At 53.5% G+C, this 27,289-nt stretch overlaps 1 non-coding gene across 1 annotated transcript; it reads left to right on the top strand.

Moving 5' to 3' along the window:
• The first annotated feature begins 21,794 nt into the window (after positions 1 to 21,794).
• Positions 21,795 to 21,866, top strand: TRNAT-GGU (transfer RNA threonine (anticodon GGU)). The gene has a single exon. It is a non-coding gene; the product is annotated as a tRNA-Thr (tRNA).
• The last annotated feature ends 5,423 nt before the right edge of the window (positions 21,867 to 27,289 follow it).

Consider the following 27,289-nt stretch of genomic DNA (forward strand, 5'->3'; position numbering starts at 1 on the left):
ACTTGGGTCAGAGAAAGGCCTGTTTCCTAGGTGGCCTGTGCTCAAGATGCAAGGGAAAAGGCATAGTTGGATGCTGGGAACATGTGATGGGATCTAGAAGGCCCGGAGCCAAGGAGGGAATTTTAACTCTACATGGAGTGGAAGCCCATCCATGAAGAGGGACAGTCAAGCACCAAGGTGGTCCAAGGAAGCAGGGAGATCCAACCACAGGAGGTCCCAGCTCAGGACCCTGACTTAAGTCCCAAGATCTTGGGCACACACCTGCCAGAGGGTTGGAGCTACCTGCTGGCAGTCAGAGCGGCTCACTCCTGTCCGTTAAAGAAGATTCCCTGAAGGACTCCTAGCTCCTCCTGTCTGGCCCTGGTAGGAGTGTCTGAAGGGCTTAGGGGACCTCACCAGTGATGCTGTCCAGATGGCTGCGCACTTACTCCATGTATCCCGAATGGTAGATTCAGAGAAAGGGCTGGAAAGGACTCCCAAGGCCAAAGACCCACAACCACACTTGATGCAGAAATCCCCTTAACAGTGTCCCCCGGTGCCCAGTCTGTTCCTGCTTGAACACCTTCAGGCGCAAGAAGCTCATCCTGCCCAAGGCCCTCACTCTGTTCTCAGACAAATTTATTTCTTGAATAGCCTTCAGTTTGAAATAATGAAGCCAGGCTCCCTGAAGCATCCACCCTTGGTACTAGTGCTGCCACCTAGAAGCCCAGGGTGAAATCTTGTCTCTTTTCTGCAAGCCAGTCAGGAGGCTGCCTCCATCCCATCTCTTCGTTCAGCAAAATATCCTCGGTCCCCGCCCAATACTTCAACGGCCCCTTTAGGGTGTGGCTCCAAATCACGCAGGCTACAGGTGTTCTGAGCCTGGGGACAGGAGAGTCAGCAGCTCTTATGGGACTAAATATGGTGTCATGGAACAGACCCACTGAACTGAATTGACCACCCAATAGTGTATGAGCCTGGGCAAGGCACTTCCACTTCTCTGTGCCTTGGTTTCCCCATCTGCAAAATAGGAGTTTAACAGTATCTGATTCACAAGGTTATTGTGAGGTCATGCAGTGAAGCACTTTGCAGTGCCTGTCAGGCAGCGCCTGACACACAGTAAGTATTCGGTGAGTGTTAACTTCATTTTTCCACCTTTGAGGTTCCCAGAGGGCTTTACTGCCCTGGCCGGGAAGCTCAAGCCCCAGTGTTCCACTCACCGCCAAACACTCTGCCCCTACAAAGCTTGCCCTAAACACACGCAGAGTGGTGCCCTCTGGCAAGTTCCTGATGGGCTCAGCCCCTGCCCGCAGATGCTCTCAGCTAGCATTCTAGACCTCAGAGTCATGAGCAGCCAGCAAGGGTCCAAATTCCAAGTCCCTGCAGAAGAAGGCGCTGGGCCAAGCTGGGGTACGCCTCCACTGAGAAAGAACCCTTTGGCCCCCCTTGGTTCCTTTGTCAGCTAGTCGCTCCTACAGTGGGGTGCCAGTTGGGAGTGGGGTACTGGCTTTGGTCTGCCCTTAGGGGGTTAACTGCTGCTGAGTCACCACTGTCTGTGAGCAGTTGGGCTGGGCTAGGAATTTAGTGTGGCTCCGGTCCTGACAAATGGGGGTTCCCAGGACAGGGCCACTGCACCTCCTGCAGAGAGCAGGGTCCAGAGTAGACAGAGGAATTCAAGAATAAAATCAGGGAGCCAGAGAGGTGAGCCCCTAAAATGCAATTGGAAGAGGTTTGAGCAGCTTCACTGGCAGGGAATGAGGGGTCTGGGAGGACCGCCCTCCCATGCCCTCAGGATGCACCCACACACCCACCCTTCATCATAGAAGCAGCCCTCACGTGCTTTCCCGGAGAAGCTCTCGCACAGTAATTTACATCACACCCCATTCTGCACAATAGGCGGCCATTTACCTATTTACTGACCAGAGGGCAGGCAGGGTCCGTGGCCTTGACTTGGCAGAGGGGTGAGCTGAAATTGACAAAGTGGGCAAAGACATCTGGGCGTCTGCTTCCCAAGGGAATGTTCTTCCTGTAATCAGCTTTTAAAATGTAAGTTCCTTGAAGACAAGGAACTTACATTTTAAAGCTGCCTGTTTAATTTACTGATTTTCCTGCCCCTGAAATGATACTAAAAACATAATAGATGCTCTGTACATATTTATTAAACAAACCTCTGCACTTTTGAACCCTTAACACATTGTAAATGAGGGTTCACTGTCTGTTTCCCCCTAGATCGTAAGCCCCATGAAAGCCTGGATCTACCCAATGCCAGCTCAAGACTGGACACCACACCTGTTGGAGGTGATTTAATGAGCCCTTTGGCTGCCTGAAACCTGCTGTGTGTCCACAAGAAAAGTTTGAGACAGAAGTGGGGTGCTTTAGTCTGACCACCTCCTCCACACCCCAGAGTTACCCTTGCTCCTATAGACTTGTCTGTGGCAGGGAAAATATTAAAGGGCTTCTGGGAGCAGAAAGATGAGTAGTTCCTGTTCTCAGCTTCAAAGTCTGGAGAAGGTTGGGAATAGCAGCTTTCAGGGCAATGCCAGGTTTCCTAGGCCCTCCGCAGGCTCCCTTCACCCAGGACCAGCAGCCCCACTACTGTGGCTTCCATCCTGCAGAAAGTCAAACCCTTCTCCCCAGCTCCTGGTCCCCACTACATCCCAATGTCCTTCGCCAGTCCATCCCACTCCTTCTCAGCTCCCAGGCTGATGATGTGAAGGCACCACCTCCCACAGTGCCCTTTTCTCCACCTGCTTCTCACCAAAGCAGCCTATATCACACCTTCCCCTGCCCTGGCTCAGACTCACCAAACATTGGCTTTCAAATCCAACTCTACACTATTTAGTGCATTTAGTATTAAACCCCTGTTGGGCTGTGTTGCCTGGGGCATGTTACTTAATGTCTCTGATCCTCCATTCCCTCCCCTGCAATATGGGGACTCAAGGATCCTGAGGGTCAAATAAGATGTGACGCATAAAAACACCTTGTGGGCATTGAACACTGCACAAATGCCAGATACTGGTTCCTGCTAACCAGGCAGTGGACCTCAGGACCTTTGCACATGCCATCAGCATTTCACACCTGACCCACCTGCAATTACTGACCGCCAGACAATCTCAGAGAGAGGGAAACACAAGGCAACAGCTTCCATCCACATCACACATGACATTCCCTCTTCAAAAGAGCAACTAAAGCCTGAGTGTTGGCCCCAGGCAAATCTGGTTCCGACCTCAGCTCCAGCACCTACTAGCTGGATACCCGGGCACGTCGTATCACCTAGCTGAGTCTCATCCTCCTCACCTGAAGAGTGTCCTCTTGGATGTTGCTCATGGATATTTCCCTGGTGATGTAGTTTGGGGAATGTAATCATAAAATGTGCCTAATGCACCTCGCCCAGGGTTTGGCATACACATAGTAGCTCTCCTTTCCCTTCTTTTTCTTTCTATTCTTCCTTAGGGGGTCCAGCCTTTACCAGATGGTTCAGCCTCCACATTAGGGTGCTCAGAAATTCTACCCTCCCTGTTTACTAGAAACCAGCCTTCTATTTCTTTTAACTGTGCAGATCTCCAGCAGCTCAGAGTGCTGAAGAGGTGATGCCCCAAAGTCCTCAGGCTCAGAGAGGAAGGGACTGCTAGCCTACCTGGGACTCAAAGCAAGAAATCACCGAACTGGCTCCAATTTCTTCTGGTGCTGACGATTACTGGGAATTGTGCGTGCACACACATTTAGGTAGATATCAAGAGCAAGTGGAAAATTAAAAAAAAAATTAGTTTTATTTGCTGAGACACTAGTGTGGGGATTTGGGGGAAGCGTTATGTTGGGGGGGTGCACTGAGGAGCCATGCTCGCCTTTGGAACTAAGAGACAGATCCCTCCTACAGGCTTTCTGCCATGTCCTCCACCCCCTCCCCAGCCCACAGCACCAGCTGCACTGCCTGGGAACCGAGGAAACAAAAGCTCAGCCCAGGGAGTTCCAGGATGGGGGTGGGACACGGAATGAAGGTGACAGTGAGGGGACAGTGCATCCAGCCCTGGTGAGGCCTGGCAGGAGGCGGGATCAGACCCCCCAGCTATGGGGTGAGGGTGTGGTGTTGGGGAGGAGGTCCCAGAGACCTGGCCTGGAGACAGACCTGGGAGACACCGTGAGTTCATCCAAATGGTAGAAGCCGGATGACTCTCAGTGGTCGGGAACACATGGTCTTCCCCACTGGGTGCCCTCTTCTTGGTGTCCAGTTCTAGAAGCATCCTCAGGACTCCCAGGAAAAGAGCTCAGAAGCCCAACCCTGTGGATGGATGGCTTTGACACTTCCCAGTGTGCCTGAGGCTGGGCTTTCTCACCACCCAGGGACAACGCTGCCCTCGGCTCGCCCAGGGCAGGACGGCCTTCCAAGCGCACTAGTCTGAAGGATCCAGCCTCTTCCCTGCAGAGTTCATGGTCGCGCCATGCTCCGTGCCCCACTGGGTTTAAATGTAACAGGGGCCCTCCGGAGGCTGCACCTGCTCACTAAAAGGGGAGCTTCACCCTGGGCTGCAGCAGGCCACTTCCTACGATCCGGGGGTTCTAGGGATAAAGATGAACAGAATGATGCTGACCATGACCATGAAGAGGGTGACAGCTGCAGCCACTACGTATTGGTTTCTAAGCATGACATTTTTCTATGCTCTTTACATGCACAATTTCATTGAATCCTCACAAACGCCATTTTACAGATGAGGAAGCAGACCCGGAGAGATTAAACCCTTTCCAAGGTCACCCAGTTGGTGTGTGGTACGAGCCAGGTTTGAAACCCTCACCACACACCCCCTGCACTGAACCACCTGTTACATTAAACTGGCCCCTAGTGAGGCAGTGAGGAAGGGGAGGCCACCCCTTTGCTGGGGAGAGGGGTCACCCTGCCTTTTGCATCCCAGTGGCCCTCTGCCTGTTGCTGCTCTTCTCCCAGTAAGAGGGAAGGAAGACTCCAGTTGTGGTCACTGGAGTGGGCCGGAACTAAGGTAGGATTTGCTGGAGGGGTGATTAGCCTGCAGCCTGCCTTGTGGGTGCGTTCACCTAATGCTCAACCAACCCCTTCCCAAGAGCATCTCGCTGCCCCGGCTTTTTCCTGGCAAAGGGTAGGAATCTAGAGGTGGACCCTTTGGCACAGCGGCCGCATCCAGTGTCCTGTCCGAGCGTCTGTAATAAACAAATCAATAATTAAGAGAGGATGCACATTAGCCTTTGAACAGGTTCCAGGGAGAGTTTATTTTTGATCTCACACGAGGTGAACAAGGGTGTATTCGAAGCCTGGGGCAGGATGGGGGCAGCTACGGAGAGAAGGGCTGGGAGGGGTGGTGGGGGTGGTGGGGGTGGCCGTGGCCAGCCTGTGGGGGCAGCTGTGGGTGCCAGGCTGTGCAGGTGAGCACGGCGGAGCCGGGTGGCGGGTGGGCGCGCATTCAGACTGTGCTGGGCGGCACATATGTGTGCGGGTGGGGGAGGAAGGCGGGGGCCGGGGTGCGTAGGGGTTGGGGGCGGGTAGTAAAGGCAGTTGCTGGGCCCTGGACAAATGAGGCTGCTTAATAAGGAGTTTGGGGAAAGTCTTCGTTCCCTTGTGCCAGACTGGGTTAGAAGCCATGCTTTGAATGTGTGAGCTCTCAGATAGGAAGACTGCGGAATAGATAGAACATTTTAAATATCAGCCCTCCTTCCTGACTCCCACCTTCCCCTCCATCACTCCCAGCTGCCTAAGGAAGCCAGCTCACTTCCCTTCAACTTCTCAGTCCACCGGAAGTTTCCAGATCTGGGACTCTAGGAGGAGGAAAGGAAATATTAAATCATCTTCTGTAAGGTCAGTTATCAGGAACCCCACCTCTCCCCGCACACATACCCCAAATAATAATCATGACAATTCAGCAGACATTATAATCATAGAATGCTAACATTGGGAAAACAGTTAGAGATTAAGCAGCCTGGTGTTTCTCCATCCAGAGCCCCCAAACCCAGAGGATAATTAGCCCCCCATCACGGGTCAGGGAGGGAAAGGAGGAGGTGGAGGAAGGGCTGCAGCAGGTATGAAACTTCTTTGAAGTCTCACGTGTTATTTTTTAAAACTTAAGCCAGTGTGTCATCCTACCCTATAATATGTCTGTGTATGTTTTGGTATAAACTAAGGTCATAAAATCTCTCCACGGAATGAAATGGGTGGTCCTGGAAGATGCACGTCCTGTGTATTATTCCTGTGCCCTCAAAGATCCCTGGGGGTTTGATACAAAACCCTCAGTGGTAGAAACTTAGCACTTTCGGAAGCACATATTTAGTCCAAGCCCTCCCGTCCCCATCCCTGTCATTTTATAGGTAGAAAAATTAGGCCCAGGATGACTAAGTTATGTCCCCAAGGCCACACAACTAGTTAGGACCAGAGCCAAAGGCTTCTATTCTAAGCCATGCATTCTGCCATTCAAAAGAAACAAAAAACAAAGAACAACAAAAACAGATTCTAGGCGGGAGCTCTCAGAACCTCATGTCCCAAACATAGCGGGCCCCTCCTGGACCACATACCTCTCTCCCCAAATGGAAAGCTACCTTTTTAGCACAACAGCACTTTATGACAGATTTTTATGACGCCATCTCTCTAAGAGTCTTTCTCCAAGGAACACAAAATTCCCTGACACAACCTCACTCGGGCCTCACAATGATCTCCTGGAATTCAGCAGAGTACAGCAATTTTTGGTGTTTATTGGGTTCCTGTTTATCCGGCCTCCTTTCCAAAATGGATTTGCAGGTAAATATGATGACCTCTCCTCCACACAGACGGGAACATTGTGGGAACGTGACTTTCTCAAGGTCGCATGATAGATTTGGGGCAGTGACGCGGATGGGATCTCAGGTTCATGTCATACAGTTTAAAGGAGGTGAGGATTGACCCATCTGGCCTCACTGAATGATTGCATCAGCTCCTGCACAGAGGCGGCTTCCTTCACTGGCCCGAGCTGTGGGACAGTGAGGCTGAGCTGAGCGGGGCAGGGGCTGGGCAGGGGCTGGGGCTAGATGGGCAAAGGCTCTGAGTGCCTCCTGCTGAGCACAGGAGCACAGGCTGGAAAAGTTTCTAAAAATACCAAGCACGTTTCTTGCAGGGGGGCTGATTCAGCTGACCTTTCCTAAGGACGGCCAATTTGCTGACCCTGTGCTGGGGGCCAGTGAGCAGAAAGGCTGCCTGTTTCTCCCCAGCTGCCTCTTGGGCTTAAGTGGGGCAGGATGGTAATATCCTCTCACTCCCAGCATCCCTCAGCTCAGATGGATCCAGTGAGAATGAAAAAGAAGAACCCTGGCTCAACCTGAGACTTTATGGAGGGCAAGACGGAGGCTAGGCAAGATGTGGGAAGGCAGACTTGGTCTCTGTTCTCACGCAGCTCAGGGTCGGCCAGCCCAGCCAAGGAGAACAGCTGGCTGTCACCTGTGACAGGTAGCAAACAGCAGGGGGTGTGAGGGACAGTTCGTTCCGAGTGGGGAGAGCCGCTCTTTCCTTTGACTAGACATTCATCTGTGTGCCAGGAGCGGTCCCCCGTACTGAGATCCTTTGCCAGCTGCTTCCAGAATAAGATGCTGGTCACCAAGACTGGCCCCGCCTGGTCTTATTTTCCTTATCTGTAAAATGGGCAAGGCGAAACTATTGGACTTCACAAACGCCTCCCAGCTGGGACTGCCAGTTGGCTGGGTCCTGGCTGAGGCCCAGGGCTCTCCTGCAATTCCTGAGGTTCTGTGATGCCTCACGGTGTCTTCACTGGCTCTCCTGGAGCTGGCCTTGCTTCTGGCCCCTCCCAGCCCCTAGCAGGAGAAGCAGCAGGGGCAGCTTCTCTTGGTGGACTCTCTCTCTCTCTCTCTTTGAGGCTCCTGGTAGAAGACCCTCCTTCTTCCATTTCTGGCAGAGACAGCCCCTGGCAAGCCTAGGTCTCGTTCTAGCAGGCTGACATTCTTGGGGTAAGATTCTAGTCTCCACCTGTGAGTAGCCTGTGGTTTCTAACACACGACTGATGTGGCCTAGACGGGTGGACCAGATGGGTGGGCCAGACGGGAGGCCACATGGAGGAGTCACAGCACACGCTGGTTGGTTCTCCTTCACGCAGCTCTGGGTGGGGCCCCACTAGGGCCTGGCTCTGACCCAAACTGACCCCTGCAGCCCCAGCCTGTAGTCCTCCCTAGCTGGGCCTCCACAGACAGGCCTGGAGCCTGGCTAGGACAGGATGCCGTCCACCCAAAGATGGAAATGAACAGTGACAGCTCCTGATTTATGCCCTTGTTATCCTGTAAGGGAGACAGGGAGGCAATGGGAAAGGCCAGCAGCATCCCGGGAAGCCCAGCTGGGAGCCCCACACCTCCTAGAGCTGCCCGCTAGCCCCTGGGCTGGCAGAAGCAACCTGCCCCGAGAAGGGTCAAGAGCAAGCCTGGACAGGGAGAAGAGGGAGGGAGGGCAGGCCGCAAAGGCCAGCAGGCGCCGGCAGACTCCTAACCACATGGGGAGCTTCCGCAGGTGAACCAGATGCTTGGAGAGGTTGAGACCCAAGCTACAGTGGGAGGAGACCAGGAGTAAGCTTGGGTTGGTCTGACCCCAAGGCCATGCCTCCGAAGCTGCTAGGGAGCAGTGGGATCTGGTGGAGGGAGGGATCCAGGGGGAAGGTCCCTGCTCTCAGGATAAGGGGAGAGTGGAAGAAAGGTGAGGCCGAGGATTTAGAAGAGGGAGGGGACACGGGCAGGAAGAAAGGAAGGAGCAGAGGAGGTGAGGGAGGGTAGTGGAGGCTCAGGAGTCCTATCTGTTCCAGGTTGTACTTTCTGCTCGGTGGCTCTGAAGACGGGGAGTCCATCTGGGTCAGACACAGGAGAGAACAGGCAACGCCAGCCCCTGGCCCTCCTTGTGCTCAGCTGCTCCCGGCCTGGAACTGGAGTCGAGCCAGTGGCCGGGGCCTCCCTAGGGCCTGGCCAAGGCCTCCCTGGCTGCTCAGCGCAGAAGGGCTGGTCCAGCTCCTCATCCAAGAATAAAAACGAAAAGACAGTGAGAGGTGGAAGTGGCAGGGTGGCTGGCATGTTGTTGAAAGATGGCTGGGTCTCTGGCTCTGTCCTGCTTTAAGACCTTTCGTGGAGCCCACGGCCTATAGGGCTCCATCCCAGGCTCCGTCGCCCAGCGTCCAGCGCTGTCCAGGGTCCGGCCCTCCCCCTCTTCTCAGCCCTCTGGGGACCAGACTGCCCCGGTGCCCACACGCACCTCCACTCGCTTCCTGCCTCACCTCCCCCACTCTCACTCACCTCTGCACTTTTGCTCCTCAGGGTCCCCACAACCTCTCCCCATCAAAGTCCTGCCTTCCTTCCAAAGCCCTGGACATCCTCCCTCCTTAACAAGCCTCCCCAAGTTCTCCTACTGTCCCCCCACCGTCCCGGGATGCTCAGAGGCTGCCGGCTCAGCACCTGTCACAGCGTCCATCAGAGCCTCCCCCGCCCCGAGGTGGCCGTGCATATCTCTGCCCCCTCCCGGAACTCCACGTGCCTTGAAACCAGGCCTACTGTGCTCGCATGGAGCCCAGCACCTGTGTGGATCTAATATGCACTGAATTCAGCTAGAAAATTAGACCAGAAAATCATGCTTCCTATTCTTTACCTTCCCTCACCTTCCACCCCAGCAGAATCTTTCTTGGGATCCCAGGGACAAAACTGCAGACTGAGCACTGTGGTCCTTGGGCAGAGTTTTAAACTGAAGGCAGGTGGGGCCGAGTGCCCTGTCCAGCTCTGTGCGAGGGTAGACTCTGTGCTTCTAAGGAAGGGGCCTCAGTGACGTGGGGCACCCAGGCATTGGGAGACCCGTGTCACGCTCCTGTAGGACATTTGCACAACGGGAAAGGAAGTCGCAGCATCTAAGAATGGAGCCAGTGACCACAATGGCTTCCTGGCTCCAAGGAAGGTCATGTACTGAGCCCAGCTCAGCTTTGCCCATCCGGGAAGAATGGGTTTACCAGAAGCAGACCTGGGCGCCTAGCAGCCACGTGGCCACCAGCGTTCACAAGGCTGCAGGGGCAGAGGCTGCTGTCCCCCTGCGAAGTCAACCTGAGTGTGTAGCTCCTCCCACCCCTCCTTCTCTCCCCAGCAGTGGGCAGCCCAAGGCACTGGTTCCCAGTATGGAAGGACCAGATGGGGAAAACCAGGTTCATTTCAAGATGCATTAGACATTCCAGGGGAAATGAATGGTTAGCAAATGAGAAAGGAATGGTAAACCCATGCCATGTGAGATGTTGCCCTTGGCTCCTGAGCTCTGGGGGGACTTCAGGCAGAGCTGACCGCGGGGACAGAGCCCCAGTCCTCAACATCAGCTCGGATCTGTCTTCAGAGAATCATCGGCTGAGGGCCGACACCAGGACTGGCCAGGTGGCAGGGGAAGAAGGAGATGGATGGGGACTCCAGCTAATGGAGCCAACTGGTCCTGCTCTGCCCGAGACTTCCCAGGTTTTAGCACTGGCAAGTCCTGCATCTCAGGAACCTGTCCTTCCAGGGCGAACCAGGTAGGTAGGTCACCCTGACTCTCACCGAGCAGACATTGCTGGGCCAGGTAGGACCCAACAGTCTCTGGGTGGGTGCCTCCTACTACAGTATGGGAGGTGAGGAGGGTGGCTCCGAGGGATGGCCCGTGTGGAGGGTATATGCCACCACCCAGCCAGCACCTATGCTGGGCGAGGCTCAGAGAGGTCACCTGACTTGACCAAGATCACGAGGCTAGAATTTAAACCCCAGCTTCTTGCTGGGAAGGGGGCAAGAGGAAAGCAGCAGAAGCCTTCGTATCTGAGCCGTCCCGCCTCTGGGCCCCAGGAGCACGTGAGCTCTGCTGATGGCCCTTGTCCTCATCCAGAGACCCCAGGGAATTCATTGCAATTAGCAGTCCCAGGCTCAGCAAATAGCGGGGTGCAGCCGCAGGGCCAGTGGGAGAGACAGGGCGGTGAGGCCGCTGACCTTTACAGCTGCTTCAGGTTACGTGTGGGGGCTAAGTGGCCCCAAGGCAGCCCCGGGGTGCAGAGGGCCGGAGAGAGACTTGCTCTTAGTCTCTGTCCCTCAGAGGGAAATGCCGAGGCCTCAAACTCAACCCCATCCTGGCCTGGCAAACCTCCAGGGGACTCAGCCCCTCCTGAGGGGCCCATGGCACGCCTGCTCCACGGTCATCACACCCCAAGCGGACTGGCTCATTCACAGCCTGGTGCCCCGCCCCTCCCCGGCCTTGCTCTCTCCACGATAAAGAGCTCGGGTTCCTTCGGTGGCTTCTTGTGTTTTGAGTCTCTCTGTCTGGCTTGTTCCCACAGAGTCTGTTTCAGCACATCGTGTCTTTTAAAAAGACAGCTCTGGCCATTCTTTGTTGGGAGGGAGCAATAAAGATTGGAAAGCAGTAAAGGGAGAAGGAACAGAGGTGAGGGTTCTTCACACTTCATCAATTTACCCGTCCCTTCTGGCCTGTCCAAATCTTTGCAGATCTGGAGAATCACCTACCCTTTCCCCACTTGAGGTCAGATACAAGTCTGTTTGGCCTTCTTTACTTAAGTCTCCAAGAAAATTGTGCTTTCTGCAGAGTTTGGGTCTCAGCTAGAGGAAAAGAACTGTGCGTGAGGAACCAAGGCCCACCCGCTAACTTCAGTTCCTGTGCGTGTCCCTGCCTAGACGGCCACCCCCTCCCTATGTGTGCTGGCTGTGCGCACCAGCCCACCTGCCCAGGTCCTGTCCGGCAGAGCTCCCTTTCCATTTTCTGTTGGCCCAGCCCACAAAGACCAGCATTTCCCCAAGTTCTGTGCACCTGGGAAGCTAAGACCAAAGTCCTGAAGCCCCGGGGCCCAGGCTATCTGACATCCTGCTCACAGATTTGAGGAAGTTTCTTTGTAGACACGAGGAGGTTTCTGTGCTTAGAGAGATGTGCCTGGCACACGGCAGCCGTGCAATCAATGGCCATCAAATGGAGGAAAATGAAGCATATTCAACAGACGTGTATGAAGACCTGAGCTAGGCATTGGCTTCCAGAGGGGCTACGAGGCCATCCTGCCCACTGTTTTTCCACTGAGTCCATTGCCAAAACCGCTAGGCAGAGGGTCTACCCGTGTTCTAAAGACCTCCAAGGGGGAAAGGCAGTACAGCCTCTGTGCAGCCACCCACCACCCCCTCCGTCATGCACCACTGTCTGAGCGTGTGCTGTGTGCCCGGCCCTGGGCAGGCGCTGCAGCTATGCGGGGCGGGGGTGAGGGGTGGATTAGAAAATGACCTCCAGGAGCTGACAGTCTTCTGGGGAAGGGAGCCGTGGGAGCAACTCATCTTTGCCGTGTGTGAAGTGTCCCAATGGGGTGAAGTAAAGCTTGCACTGAGCTCCTGGAGGAGAGAGAGGCTGCCCCACCTAGAGGGGGTGATATCTGAGCAAGTGTGGAGGCAAGTTCCTGTATCCCTTGGGGAGGAAAAGGTGAGGTCAATTCCCAATGCCTAGAAGGGAGACCAGCCTGTAAGGGGCAGAGGGCTTAGTGACAGGAAACAACTGCATTCTCCTGGCCCCTCCCGCATCCTGAATCAGCCTGCCAGCCCGCGGTGCCCTGCATCCCATCCAAAAGGGCTGCTGGGCAGGCAGAGCCCTTTCCTGGAAGCAAGGGCTGCAGTTTTGCGCCATCAAGGCACCAGCGGGGCCTCAGCTGGCATCTAGCACCACCTACCGGCCACATAGGGAAAAGCTCCTCAAAGTCACTCCTGGCCCAGGTGTCACTCCCCTTCTCACCCTGCTCACTCCCGGACTCCTATCCTCCACCCCAAGGGCAGAAGGCAACCTTCCAAGGTGACACAGACAATCTGAAGAAAACAGGAGGCCACAGGGAGTTCTTGAGCAATCAGACCCCAGACAGTCTGCCCAGGAGCATGAGGGAAATGAGACAAGGAGGGCAGAACAGGATGAGAGCTGGTAAAGGGGCGAAAGGAAGGGCAGGAAGGTGAACGAGGGTCTGAACCAGGTAGCGAGGCATGGAAGATGCTGGAAGGTTATGTGGAGTCTTCCCGGGGAAGGAAGGACTACTCTTTCCAGGGGATTCTGACGTCCCGGGAAGAGGTCACATTCTGGCCACTGCAGCCCAGGTACCAAAAAGTGCCCTCATGCTAGAACAACGTCACTCCTCTTGTACCCAGACGTTCTGGGCAGCTTCTCTCAACTTCTAACTTCAAGTGGGTGTGCACTTGCCCGTGCTACTCCCAGGACCACCTCTGGAGTCTGGAAGCCCCCTTCTTGGTGCCCAGCTCTCACTCTTATTAGTGGGGAGACAGCAACGAAGATTGGGAAGAAACAAGAAATAAGGGAGGAGGAACAGGGATGAAGGTTTCAACACAACCTGATATTAAGTGAATCACATAGAAGGTTCCCTATGGAAGATGAAATTGCAAGTAAGCATCCTTCAGGTTTGAGTCACTGGCTCAGGGATCTCTACTGAGAAGAAAGCTTCCCAGGCATTAGCAGGTCCATGCACCTTCCCCTTCCTGGGGCTCTTCAGACTGACCTGCTGCCTGTGGAGGAGTGTCCAAGGCTACAGGTAAGAGCTCAGGCTTTGGAATCAGACAGACCAGCTCTTGACCTTGGGCAAGTCACTTAACCCCTCTAAGCCTTGGATTTCTCCTCTGAGAAATAGGGACAATAATACCACCTCGGAAAGGGTAAGCACTACAAATCACTTGGCACAGGAACTAGAAGGTAAATTTGGCTTGAACAAAAAAGAAAGAGAGGACTCTGGCCACTTTGTCACTGAGCCCCTTGGAGCCCCTGGCTCAGAGTCCTCAGGCAGGGCTGGAAGCCTCCCCCAGCCAGCTCCCAGCCTCCCGTGGGTGAGGGAGGAAAGGCGGGGGCCAGGCTCGTTCTCATGGGGAAGATCGCTCCTGGGTGGGTGATGACTGCACACCTCACCCACAGGGAAAAGCTCACAGCAAGCGAACGGAAAAAGCCAGCGCCCCTCTCTGCTGCATTCATTATTCAGAACTTCCCACAGCCTGTGCCTGCTATGGGGGTGTGTGAGAAGCACCAGGCAAGGCCAGTTTTGCCTTCCCAGCCTGAGGAGTGGACAGCAAACCCAGTGGTGGGTCAGTCGGAGCCGTCTTCCGGAACCCTGGCTCTCCCGGGGTCCGGGCAATGGGGGTGGCAGCATCCAGAGGTGAGCTGGGCTTCCTGAAGTCTCGGCTCCAGATTAGGGCTCCTCCAACCTCACCATGCAGAAACATAACCTGGAGGGCTGTTTGATTGCTGGGCCCCATCCCCAGAGTCTGTTCCAGGAGGTCTGGGGTGAGACCTGAGATTCTGCATTTCTCACGAGTTCCTAGGTTTGCAGCGGCTGCTGCTGCTCTGGGGCTATGTAAGTTTACATTTCAGTCAGTCAAAATTTAATTTCACTTAAAAATACAATTGCTCAGTCCCACCAGCCTTTCAGGGTTCAGTTGCCACATGTGGCTAGCGGCTCCCATGCTGGGCTGCGGCAGATAGAGAACGATTCCATCATAGGAGAAAGTGCCACCCCACAGCGAACAGCGCTGCTCTGGAAAGTCTGTCCTAAAGCTGGAACTATCTAGGGAGACAAAGTTAGGAGCAAAGGGAGTGCGTGTCTAAAGCCCTGGGGAGGTTGAGACTTTCTGGGAGCTTGAACAACCCCCGGGGGAAGGCAGGCCCCACCAAGACTCTTCAGCAGGGTCAGTGTGATGTGATGTGAAGTGAGCCAGCCACCTGCTGACTGTGACGGAGGAACATGGGGCACCGTGGCCACGCGAAGGAGGGACATTTTTTTTTAATTTAAATTTCTTTTTTTTTTAATTTCAGCTTTATTGAAGTATAGCTGATATACAAGACTGTAAGATATTAAGAATGCACATCATGATGCTTTGTTGGTATAAATGGAGGGACCTTTTTTCAAGCCGGCTCCGGGAGTGGCTGGAAGGGAGACACAAGCTAAGATCTGAAGGGGGCTGAGTAGGGAACCAGGCTTCCAGTGTTTCTTTGCTCAACTGTGATCCACTCATCCACAGGCCGGCGAGAATCCCTGTCACTCGGGTTGTGAGCAGTGGTTGGATTTTGGTGTGTGGGGCGGGGGCAGCCGTGAAGGACAGAGTCTGTGCCAGGCAAGGAGCTTGAATAACGAGATGCCTGCCCTGCTCGGAGGAGAAGCACGCATCAGAGTTCTGAACAGATGGCCCAGCAAAAGGGGTTAAGCAAAGAGATCGCTGCGCGGAGTCTTGTCACTCGCATCTGAACGGAGACCTGGGAGGAACAGACTTTCCGTGGGTCCGAAATAGCAAGTGCCAGGGAGGCGCGCCGCCTGCCCCGCCCCACCTCGTCCCCCCCCCCCGCGCCACCCCCTCCCCCTCCCTTCTCCCTGGGTTGGGACAGCCACTCTCCCTGGGCTCTGACAACCGCTCAGGGGAGGGAGGGGAGGGGCGCTCCGGTGGGTTCTGCCACCTGTGTCTGTCACACAGGAGAACGGCTCCGTCCTTGAACACAAAGGAATCAGCTTGGGTCAGGAGGCCCCCAGGCTGCACCCCTGAGTGTGCCCAGACTTCTGGGGGCTTGGAGCTCTCTTCCGAGTGTCCTGACCCTGACCTCAGGTCTTTGCTTCCTATTGTGCCCCTTCTGTAAGGGTCCCTCCAGGCAGACCACCTGCTGCCAGCCAGTCTGGGACACAAAGCTTCTTGTCTAGATGTATGGGGACCTGGAACAAAATGGGACACTGGGCCATTCACAGCCCGCACGAGTTACCCACATTACCCTTCTGCTGCCTCTCTGTCTCCAGACAGTGCTCTCCACCTACCGCCATGACTGCCTCTCTCCTTTCACATCCTTCCTTCTCCTTGTCTTTTTCTCTTTTTTTCTCCATCTTTCTCTGCCTCTCTTTCTTCGTCTCTGGGCCTCCTCTGATTCCCAAGGAATCCAAGTCTGTTCTCAAGTTGAAGTCCTGTCTGAGCTTCACAGAGTCACCCCTCACCTGCCTCTCTGCCACTGGTCCCTGCAGTTCCCAGGACCATCTCCTCTTTGTACACACGGCCCAAGAACAGCTCTGCCTGCCCCACCGGCTGGCCCTTCTTCTTTCTCGAAGCCTCTGTGTCTCCCTGCACTCTCCATCATTAAGCCTCTTCTGACCACTCCTTCCTGGAAATCCAGGCAAACAGAAGCAACCACTCATTGCAGGTTTTTCTTTTCAGTTTCTCCAAACTCACTATCACTGACCTCAAGGTAAAGCCACCTGGACCCTGGTCCTGCCATCCTTTTTCTTGTCAAGCAACATCTTTCCCATTTATAAAAATCACTGTTACCTTGGATAATGTTTTGGTCTATAAGGAAGGCAGATTTCATGATGCCTTAAAAATAAAGAATTATATTTAGCGTAAGAAGGATTGCAGAACGCAAAAAGAAATCACCCACTGACTCAAATTTCGTACTTCCAAGGAACTTTGCCTGGCTGGGCTTCCTTTTGGAGTATGGTGGAAAAATTGTCACCATCTTGGGGTGAGGGCCGGGATGCCATTCTGGATAGGGAGAGTAAAAGCCAGACCAGTGTTTCCAAAATTTCCCTTAAAGATCTATTTCTTGCTGGGAACCCTGGACCAGGCTTTCACAGCCTCAGTGCTATCGCCATCTTGGGCTGGATGTTCTTTGTTGTAGGGCTGACCGTGCGTGGCAGGGTACTTAGCAAGCGTCCCTGAGCTCCTCCCATAGAGGCCAGGAGCCACCCTCCCAGTTGGGACAATGAAAAATACCTCCAGACCTTGCCAAATGTCCCCTGGGATGCAAAATCACCCCTCATTGAGAACCACTGGCTTGACAGCAGGCAGGTTGTTGTCATGTGACAGGGGAGAGATTGGTGGCTCTGGACAACCTTCTGAGACTCTGGGGGAAGGAACATGACTCTCTTGGATTCAAGAAGGGCCACTTCCCAGTTTGGCAGGTAGGACCGTGACCTGATGACGGCTCGTGTATGCTGAGCTTCATCATGTTCTGGGCATGGAGCTATAGACAGCATCCCATGTCCCCACGCTGCAGGTGGGGAGGAAACTGAGTCTGGGGGAGGGTGAAAGGTCACTTTAGCCCCTAATCCCACCTCCATGTCCGTCCCTTGTCCTCTTGGTTACCTCTTTGCAGAGATGAATGAATACAGAGCAAGAACAAAGCCCAAGTGTGCAAACTATTTGCAAATATTAATTCTAACCCTCGACGTAATTTCCAATCTTGAGCACATTTCATCTTAGCTGGGAGAAATGTCACCTTAATCCCTCTTGAGGCTTTCCCGCCCACCAAATTCCCTGGGGTTGGGTCAGGATTCCTGGGACTTCAGCTGTGCCAAGACATGATTAGGGACAGGCAGTATGAGGGATGCTGTCAGCTCTCTCTCTACCCAGATTGCCACTGTCAGACCACTCCCTGTCATTCTCCATATGGCCCATTCGGGTCTGATGGCATACTACTTTGTTGCATAGCGCTTAAGGCAAGGACACTTTCTCGAGTCTGTTTATAATCCCACATGGCTGGCTGTATTTTCCAAAGAGGGCCACAGCAACATCTTCCATCCTGCACGTACTTCTTACAGTGTGACTTTGAAGCTCATCCCATCAATGGGGGGGGGGGGGGGGCGGGGTCTTGTGGCTCTGGTGGAAGTGACATTATGTGACCCTAAAGGGAGGTCCAGCTTTGCCTGGTTCTCTTGGGATGCTTGTTCTTGGAACCTAAGCCACGGTGCTATGAGGAAGGCCAAGTAGGGTGTTCCAGCTGACGGTCCCAGCTGAGATCCAAGCTGACAGCCAGGAGCAACCACTAGAGATGAGCGTCAATAGCCTTCAGATGATGCCAGCCCCCTGCCAGCAGATCACTCCCAGCCTTTGACTCTCCCTAGACATCATACAGCATGGGCAATGTTCCTGATGTGCTTTCTGCATTCCTGACCCACAAAGTCCGGGAGATAACAAAATTCTGAGTGGTGTGTTATGTGTCAGTAGTGGGTATAACACCCACCAAATGCATCCACATGGAGACACACCTGTCTGGGGTCTGTCCTCCCCCCAGGGGTACTGCTGGGAGCTGGGCAGGAGTCCCCACTGCTCTGAAACTTTCACACCCCTCCCCTCCTCTCTCCTGCCTGGAGCTCTCTTTCCCATCCAGGATGAAAAGTCTAGCCTTCCTTTTTGCTTCTCCATGACACTTTGTCCCCCAGCATCTCGTCCTTCTTCCTTTCCTGTCTCCATAACTCATCTCACATTGCTAAGGGTTTAGGCTTTTGAGGAACAAAAGCCTGTGAGACTTGCAGGCTTTTTACATGTCCCACCATCCCTCCCCTAGGGGAAGGAGCACAAGAGCCAGGGACCTATTTCAAGGGAGAAGGGAAGAGGGGGAAAGTGCATGGATTATTTTTAACAGCTTTATTGAGATATAATTCACATGGCATACAATTCACCCATTTAAAGTACACAATTCAGTGACTTTCAGTGTAGTTACAGAATTGTGCAGTCTTCACTACTGTCAATTTTAGAACACTTCACCACTCAAAAAAAGAAACCCCATATCATTTAGCTGTCATCCCTTAGTCCCCCATACCTCCCAATGCCTGGCAAACAGCAGTCTTTCTGTCTCTATAGATTTCCCTGCTCCGGACATCTCACATAAATAGAATCGTACAGTATGTGGTCCTTTATGGCTGGCTTCTTTCACTTAGCACAAGGTGTTCATCTGAGTTGCAGTAGATGCACAGATTAAACCTCAAAGGTGTCATGAAGCCAAAGAAGTCCTTCCAGCTTCCCTCACCTCTGTCCCAAATTATGGGGAATATGCTCTTTGCATGTAAAAAAGAGGTCCTGTCTTCACCCACACAGTCGCTCCACTAATGACTTTTGCAGTGGGATCAGCAGCAGGGTCCCAGATTTGGGGACCACCCTCCAAGGTGAAATGATGATGGAGCTCCCAACAGCCCTCACTCCGGCCTCTTTCCCTGTGTGATTAAGTGCCTCGTGGGCGTCTTGAATGAACTATTTACTCCCTTGGACCATCTGAGCTCCCGTTTGGACCTGCTCCACCCAGTCACCATGAGCTCTGAAGGCAGGCCAGGAGCTGAGGGGAAAGCCAGCCAGACCCTAGCCTTGCCGAGGGTCTCCAAAGCACAGGCATCGAGGAATCCAGTTCTTGGGACTGCTGGAGTGGAGGGCAGTGAGCAGGCAGGGCTTAGGACCCAGCGCCAAGCGGGAGGGGCAGTGGTGGCTGCCAGCAGAGGGCTTGTGGATCACCTACGAAATGGATGAAGAATGGGCTGGAGAGGAGCGTGACCATCAATGAACCACAAAGCCTTTTAGCATCCATTTGCGACTGCTGCTGAACAAACAGTTGCAAACACACCGGTCACTAACTGGGACTCAGGGTCTCCTGAGACAGCCTTGACCTCCAGCCTGGAGCCCCATCCCCAAACAAAGGAGGGAGCATGTGCCCTCAGCAGCCCCACCTTAGGCTCTGTAGCTGGATCCAGACCTGGAACACTGCAGCCCTCCCTCTCCTTGCCTTCCTCTGTTCACGTTCTGCTCCTTGGTCCTTACCAAGGAGCCCCCAACACCTTCGGCTCCACGAGCAACACTCCACCGTGAAGAGAGATGAGTTGCGGGGCTGCACTCTAACAACCATTTAGGTATCAGCTTTCAGAATCAGATCCTGTGTATCTAATCCATCAGTTGCCTCTGACTCCCCTGCTGGAGGTAGGCACGATTCTTGTGTGTTAAGGCTTAGGCAACAGGTTCAATCCCCTGAAGGAGGTTTGGAGAGCCCTTGATTTGGACAAGCAGAAGTGGGGCTGGCCCTCCAAAATTCCCTTCTGTCTTCCAGTCACTCTGCTGGGTGCCGGACCCAAAGGTCTGCTCAGTTAGGCTGGGCTTGATGGCCAAGAGTGGTGTTTGGAACACATAAACCCCCAGGAACTCCTTAAAGGGGTCTGAATTCCTCAGGAGGAGCAGAAGATTAAGCCCATACACCCCCACCCCATGCCCCTCTTTGAGCCATGGACCAGTCAGATCCTTCCAGCACACCTTCCAGACACAGGACCTGGGGGCTGGGGTCTCCGCTCTGGGGGCAATCGGAAAGCTGGGGCCCTGGGAGTGTACCGGCCCAGCCTCCTAGCTCTGCCGGCTGACTGTGTGCCAACTAGGGGGAGCAGGAGGTTCTACTGAAACAGAAAACTCCTGGTTAGAGGCTAGAACATAGTAGATGTTCAGTGAGGTCTTGTTTACTCTGAATTGTCAACTCTCTAGCCCTTTAAGACCCCTTGGCAAAAGGGGCAAAAAGGATGACCATGGAAGGAGTCAGGTGCTCTGAGAAAGGGCTGAACACAAATACAAAACTCAGCTGGGCTGGGAAAGGACCCTGTCCCCTGACTCCGGTCCCCAGCGCCATCGGCCAGACTGACAGGACTGCGAACATGGCTACAAGGCTGTCCCCCACCCCCTCCTCCCTGCTCTGCTGTCCCCTGCTCCCCTCCTCCTCCCAGTGGCGTCCGCCTGTTTATTTGCTGAGCCTTGGTTTAACAATGCGCTGTTTTTATGAGCTGTGCTGTAGTTCTTGGTAAAGCACTTTAATCCACTTTAATGCCCCCACTCTGCTCCTCCGTGACAGCCTGGTGGTTACTCTAATGCATCCCTCTCACCTCAGGGTTACTAATGAGGTCAGAGGGAACGCAATATCCCAACTGAATAATTCACTAATCAGATGCTACAGACTCCAGTGGTAAAATTTATTTCTGACACCTAAACGGCAAATGGGTTTGCGGACACACTCACTCCCTCTTTGCTCCAGAGCTATTTCTGCTAAATGGAGGGCTGCTGTGTTTGCTTAACAAAAGGGCTCTGGTCTGGCCACAAACACAGCTCATCAACTGAGCCCTGCGTTTCTTCGGGGGTGGGAGGGGGTGGGGACAGCAGAGGACCGAGTGCTGTTTAGACCAGGGCTCTCACCAGACGGGGCTGCTTCCCTTTCCCTCCTCTGGCTGGCAGCAGGTGCCCTCCCACCCCATCCTTGTGCTAGTGGATGCCTCAGATTCCTGCCCCCCTGTTAGTTCGGGGTCCACCATTAGATCAGCCATTCTTCTGAACAGTTCAGGATGCAGACTTCTTGCAAATGTATAGAAAGCTCCCCAGAACCATTCCTCCAGGAAATGCACACACCCATTCTAATTTTGTGCTCTGTTTTCAGGGGTTCCCAGCTCCTCAAAAGACCTCAGCTTCACCACAAGACTCTTCCCTGCATTGGGCTCTGCTAGATTATCACTAGATTCTTTCCCATAGCAGGTATCCATTTTCCCAGCATAGAAGATGGAGAGGAAGAGCCAGAGGTCTCTAAGCCTGCTCCCACTCTGGGGTTCTCTGGACCTTAGGCAGAGCCCCCAGGGCTCACTTCTTTACGCACCAGCCCAGCCTAAAGAGACAGGACCCTCAGATGGGCCCCTGCCTCTGAAGGAGGAGTTGGCCCCCCAGCCTCTCACATCCCCTCCCTCAGGGGCTGGAAGGACATCACCCATCTTCAGATTCTGTCCATGGAGAGCTTCCCCTGTCCTCTGACAGATGTGAAGCTGCAGTTTAAACTCCAGCCACATTTCCCTGGGAACCAGAGCAACCACCCCCATTCTAGAACATTCCAGGCCCCCTTGGCTCATGCTAGGTTTCTTTTTACCCCTTCAAGTGACCAGTCCCTGTGTTCAGGTTCAGGGTATCTGGTAATAAGAAACATAGGAGGCCCACGTTCTAGGATCCAACCTATCACAGCACAGGTACACGGAGCAGAGAGCTCTATTAATATCCCTTAGTGGGTGGGGGGTGTAGCTCAGTGGTGGAGCGGGTGCTTGGTGTGCACGAGGTCCTGGGTTCAATCCCCAGTGCCTCCATTAAAGGAGAAAACATTAAAAATTAAAAAAAAAAAGTATATATATATCTTTTAAACTTGATTGCCAAAAACAAATAGTAATGTATGCATATGTGCACAAGAGAGACAAAACTGAATAGCCCTCAAAAATATAGGCTATAAATCAAAATTGTCTTCAGTTCTCAAACAGATCCTACCAATAAGACATCTTTTTTCGTGGAATTAGAACCGGGCCCTCTGGGGGATCCCTTTCCTTTCTCAAATCTCTGCGCCACTCACCAGGGTCCAGAGCCCTCCCAGGTGACTCAGGCTCTGGCCAAAGGCCTGGGGGGAACTGACTTGGGCAGGTGACTGGATTTCAGCCACAAGCCAGTTCCCTGACCTGGGCAGGAACCGAGCATTCAGGGAAAGGCACCGGAGGAGCCTTGGATGTCTGGAATAGTCAGTCCTTGTGTTTTATTAATCAGCAGCCATGCCACCTGAGGCTGGTCATCCATCCCCGCCTCCTGAGGCTGTGCCAAGGTGCCAGAGACAGGCAGCAGCTCGGCAGCTAATGAAGGGCCCCCTCCGCCCGGAGCGGGAGGACCAGCATCCCAGCTGCTGGCAGCTCAGGCAGCCTAATCGCCTGTCCCCCAGCCCAGCCCCTCCCTGGCTCCCCTCCTTCACCCCTCTCCTCTCTGGCTCTGCAAGAAGCTAAATGGGCCTCTGCTCCAGGCCCCAAGAGACTGTGGGGGTGAGGTCCCTTGGCTGAGTCCTTTGTGGCCTTCGGGTCGCAGGCCTCCTGTCTGCTTTCTGTAAACAGAGGCAAAGGCGGCCGCTTCCCACCAGCCTGTCTGAGCCGCCCATGTGCAGACTGAAGCCTCCCCTCACTTGACCCTTGCTCCGAGGTGTGACCCCAGCTTTGCACTCTGCTTCTAATTTAGGAAGCCTCCTCCTCCTCGCCTGGTTCTTGGGAGCGCTGAGCCTGGCGACTGGATCTGAGTCCTGCATTGCTGACTCAGGCAGATTAACACCTTCGCTCCTGGACTGCAGCCTGGCTGGGCAGGCAGACGGTCACCAGTGGGTCCAGCACCAGGTTCTGGCTCTGGCTCCCTGATGCTGGGAAGTGTTCTTTGCTGTTGACTTTTCCAGAATTTCACTCTTCACTTCTCTGCCTCTTGGTGCTCAGCCTTGGCCCAGAAGCTTCCTTCCCCTTTGAATCCAGAATGAGAGGGTCAGCCTGACAGCTCATGGCTCCCAGGCCCCAGCCTCTTGGAAAAGCAAAGGGAACTAACATTTGCTGAGTGGCTTCCATACGCCAGACACTGTGCTCTGGTCTCTATCCTTGAGACAACCCTGGGAAATATCCCTGTCGCCATTTTACAGATGAGGAAATTGAGGCTCTGATAGGTTCAGTAGGTCCCATGTCCCTATCCATTTGCTAGACCTCATTTAGCTTAGGAGGAAAGAGCAACTGCATCCTGAGTGACTCAGGGGACCAGAGGGGTGTTCTGGAGGTGAGCAGGATGAGACCTCAGCCCCCTGCTCCATGGTAACCCACGGGAAGGAAGGAGTTCCAGACTCTTAACTCTGGAGAAGCACTCACCCTAACCAGAGTAGTTCTTCCTCCCCAGGAAAGCACCGCTTGGCTCTCAGGGGACACAGGAGAGGGCAGTGGAAAGAGACTGCAGAGTCACCTTTCCATGCAACTATTCGCTTATGTACAAGTTTATCTATCAACTCACCCATCCACCCCTCCATCAATCCACCCTGCCATTCATTAATTCTTCTGTTCACTCACTCAATTTGTTTTGACCACCTACGGTATTCCAGACCCTATATTATGTGCTGAAGATAAAACGGTGGGAAAAAAATCACAGATTCTGCTTTGAAGAGGCCAAATTACAATGGATAAGAGAGTGATGCGAAAACAGGCACCTGTAGGAGGGGATGATGAGGGATGGCATGGGGGAGAGGTTAGATTTAGAAGAAGGGCAGAAGGGCCTCTGTGGAGATCAGAGTGAGGATCAGAGATCTTCTCCCGGGAGCTTACATCTGGCCTGGGTTTCAAAAGGTGATTAGGAGTTTGGTAGGTAAATGAGGGAAATGAGTGCTAAGCAGAGGCAACTGCATGTGTTGCATAAAAACATGGGAGAAAACAAAGCTCCAGAGCAATGATTCTCAGCTGGGGCTGATTTTGCCCTTGAGGGGACACCTGGCAATGTCTGGAGACATTTTTGACTGTCATCACTTTGAAGTGTCACTGGCATCCAGTGGGCAGAGGCCGGGGATGCTGAACATCTTTCAATGCACTGGACAGTCCTCATCCCCAAACAAAGAATTTTCTGGCCCAAAATGTCAATAGTGCCAATGTTGAGAAACTGAGAAATCTGATCTAGAAGGACAGTAGATAGTTCAGGATGGTTGGTGTGAAGGAAAGAGGAACTAATGAGAGAAAATCCCAGAAAGGTGGGCAGGAACTAGATCAAAGACTGAAAATCACCTTTATTGAACACTTACCATCTGAGTTCAGGCTGCTAAAATAAATTACCATAGACTGGATAACTCAGACAACAAACACTCATTTCTCGTCATTCTGGAGGCTGGGAAGTCCAACGTCCAGTGCCTGGTGAGGACCCACTTCTGGTTCAGAGATAACCATTTCCTCACTGTGTCCTCACACGGCAGAAGGGGCGAGGGAGCTCTCAAGGGTCTCTTTCATAAGGGCACTAATCCCATTCGTGAGGGCTCCACCCTCATGACCTAACCTCTTCCCAAAGGCCTCACCTCCTAATTCCATCACATTGGGGGCTGGGATTTCAACATATAATTTGGGGTGGACACATTCAGTCCCTAGCCTGTACTCTGTGGTAAGTTTTGTGCTAGGCACTGGGAACCCCAAGATAAAACAGGATCCAGTGGCTGCCCTCTCGAGCTTACAGTCCCACTGGAGAAATGCTACATATCCATGAGGGGAAAGAAGCCCCTTCTACATACAAGGCCCTGCTCTACGATCCCATATATGTTATTTCATGGATTTCTTACAATAATTCTATGAGGTAGGTACTCTTATTTCCATTTTCCAAATGAGAAAGCTGAGGCCCAGAAAACTTAACAACAGAAAAACTAAACTAGCTCTGCATCACACAGTAAGTAAGTGGTAACGCACAGAAACAGCGCATGCTGCCCAGGTGGCAGACTCGAGGCAAATTACTAGCAGAGACCTCAATGGAGACGGCGGTCCACAGAGACTTCATGAAGGGGGCACAGCTTCTACCAGCATCTTGAATGAAGAGAGGGATCAGATACGCAGAAGGACAGGGGAGGTGAGAGGGCGGAGTGAATAAAGGTGCTGGTGAGCAAGAGCGCGGCAGGTTCCGGAAACCCCGCGTGGTTGGAGGACTGGAGGATGGAAGAGAAGAGGAAAGGGGTCCTAACGGGAGCCTGATGCCATAAGCTGCATGTGGGGTCCTGCAGTTCTGGTAAGAACTCGTGGCCAAGGGAACTAAAAAGACAACAATGGCATGAATGTTAGAAATACGTCATCAACAACCTGTGAGGAAGGAAGAGAGAGAAGAAGCTGAGAGGAATTTTACATTTCAAGCCTGAGTTTTGCCGAGAAATATCTTTTCCTGGTCTTCTGAGTATGGAAATTTCCTTTGCAAGCCTCCATCAGTTTCCAGGGGGAAAGGGCAGCCCACGCAGATGACCCCAGGGGAGCCTGCTGCTACATCCTGCCGCGGCCAGTCCTGGAGGAAAAGCGCTGTCTTTGGGGGCATCACACTCACCTCTGCTGAGAGAACTGTGCCCTCTCCTTCGGTTCCTTCCCAGTCGTCATACACATCATCACACACACGCGTGTGTGCACACCCACACACACCAGACCTGGGGGTTTAATAGACACTGCTCATCAGATGAGGAAGACAGTTTGCTAAAGAAAAGGTTCACTGGCCTCGCTGCTCTGAGCTGCATCGAGGTGAGAAGCTTAAAGAGAATCAATTTCATCCAAGAAATCTGAAAGGAGACAGGGAAGGGAGGGGCTGGTTTCAGCAGTAGCCAGAGAGACAAGGCAAAGGAGCCATAGCCCAGACCAGGGAAAATCTTTGCAAATTGAATTTCTGACCATGGCAGGGAGACAAGCCAGCGCAGGGGAAAGGCCTGATCTCTGTGGGAGGAGCCCAGTGCTCCTGGGTCAGAGGGCTGCCCCTTGCCTCCTAGGCAGGCATGAGAAAAGAACAGAAAAATCCTGCTCCTAGGAGGGCAGTGTCCTCCCTGCCAGACTGCCTCACTGGCAACTCACATCCTCCATTCATCCTACATCCTTTAGCATCTCAGCTCCCTTCCTGGGAGGAAGGCAGGGGAGGGCAGGTCCAGAGAGTCTGCCTCCAAAGTAAGGCCTTAGAGATGGGGATGATCAAGGCAAGGAGGAGGTGTGAGCCTGAAACAGGGCATCACCTGCCACCTGTAGGGGCCCCAAGAAGGTAGCAGCCTTCCAGGCCCTGCTCCATTGCTTTGAACCCAAAAGGAATCTTCAATCACTAGTCAACTGGGTTCTCCTTCTCTCTGAACGTGGTGGCCCCTCCCATCCACTGCCCTCTCCCCACCCTCCCCCAGGGAGCACCTGAGCTGGCCGTGCTTGGCTGAGCTTGGCTGAGCTTGGCTGTGAGGTCATGGTCAGTGCTACATCCACAGAGGTCCATACTGGGGAAGTGTGGGTCCAAGTGTGGGAAATAGTGTGTGTGTGTGCGCGTGCGCGTGTGCATGCACACGAGTGCTGCACCCAAAGCATCGAGATACAGGAGTCAACCTTAGCCTGTTCCTTAGAGAGGGGAAGACTGCCCAGCCACAAGCTGATGGATTAACACTGCCATCCTCACTTGGCTTTGGTTGGAAGAACAAGACCCCAGAGTCTTGTGTGACATGGGCTCAGGGAGTTCTGGGAAAGCAGCCCTCTGTCTGCACACTGGAGTGAGGGGGCTGCAGACTCTGTCCCACACCTGGTGGCCAGGCTTGTCCCATCTAGCCTCTGGGCAGGGATGCATCAGGTTCTCCAACAGCTTTCACAACAATAGAAACCCTTCCAACAGCACTGGCCCGCGGTGCGGTAGGATCACGGTGCCCCTCTTTGTGGCATCAAGGATCTGCCGCCCTGCAAGGTTGTTCACAGGCAGTACACAGGTTACATCCACTAGAACCGTTCCTTTTTCAGTGCAGCAAAGAGCTGAAACAGTGCCTGATGTGGACTAGGCACTCAGCAAACGCTTGTTGAGGGAGTAAATGTTTGCTTTATTTAATCTTTGCAACAGCCCTCAAAGGAAGAGAGTTCTGTCATCATTCTTTGCCACTGAAGAAGCTAAGGCTTGCAGACGCTGAGGAACTCCCAGAAGGTCGCACAGTTGTGAGGGGCGGAGCCAGGACTTGCTTTCAGGTCCATCTCGCTCCAGAGCTCACGTCCATCCTCATCCT

This window comes from Camelus dromedarius, chromosome 29 (assembly GCF_036321535.1).
Source record: "Camelus dromedarius isolate mCamDro1 chromosome 29, mCamDro1.pat, whole genome shotgun sequence".
Taxonomy (NCBI): domain Eukaryota; kingdom Metazoa; phylum Chordata; class Mammalia; order Artiodactyla; family Camelidae; genus Camelus; species Camelus dromedarius.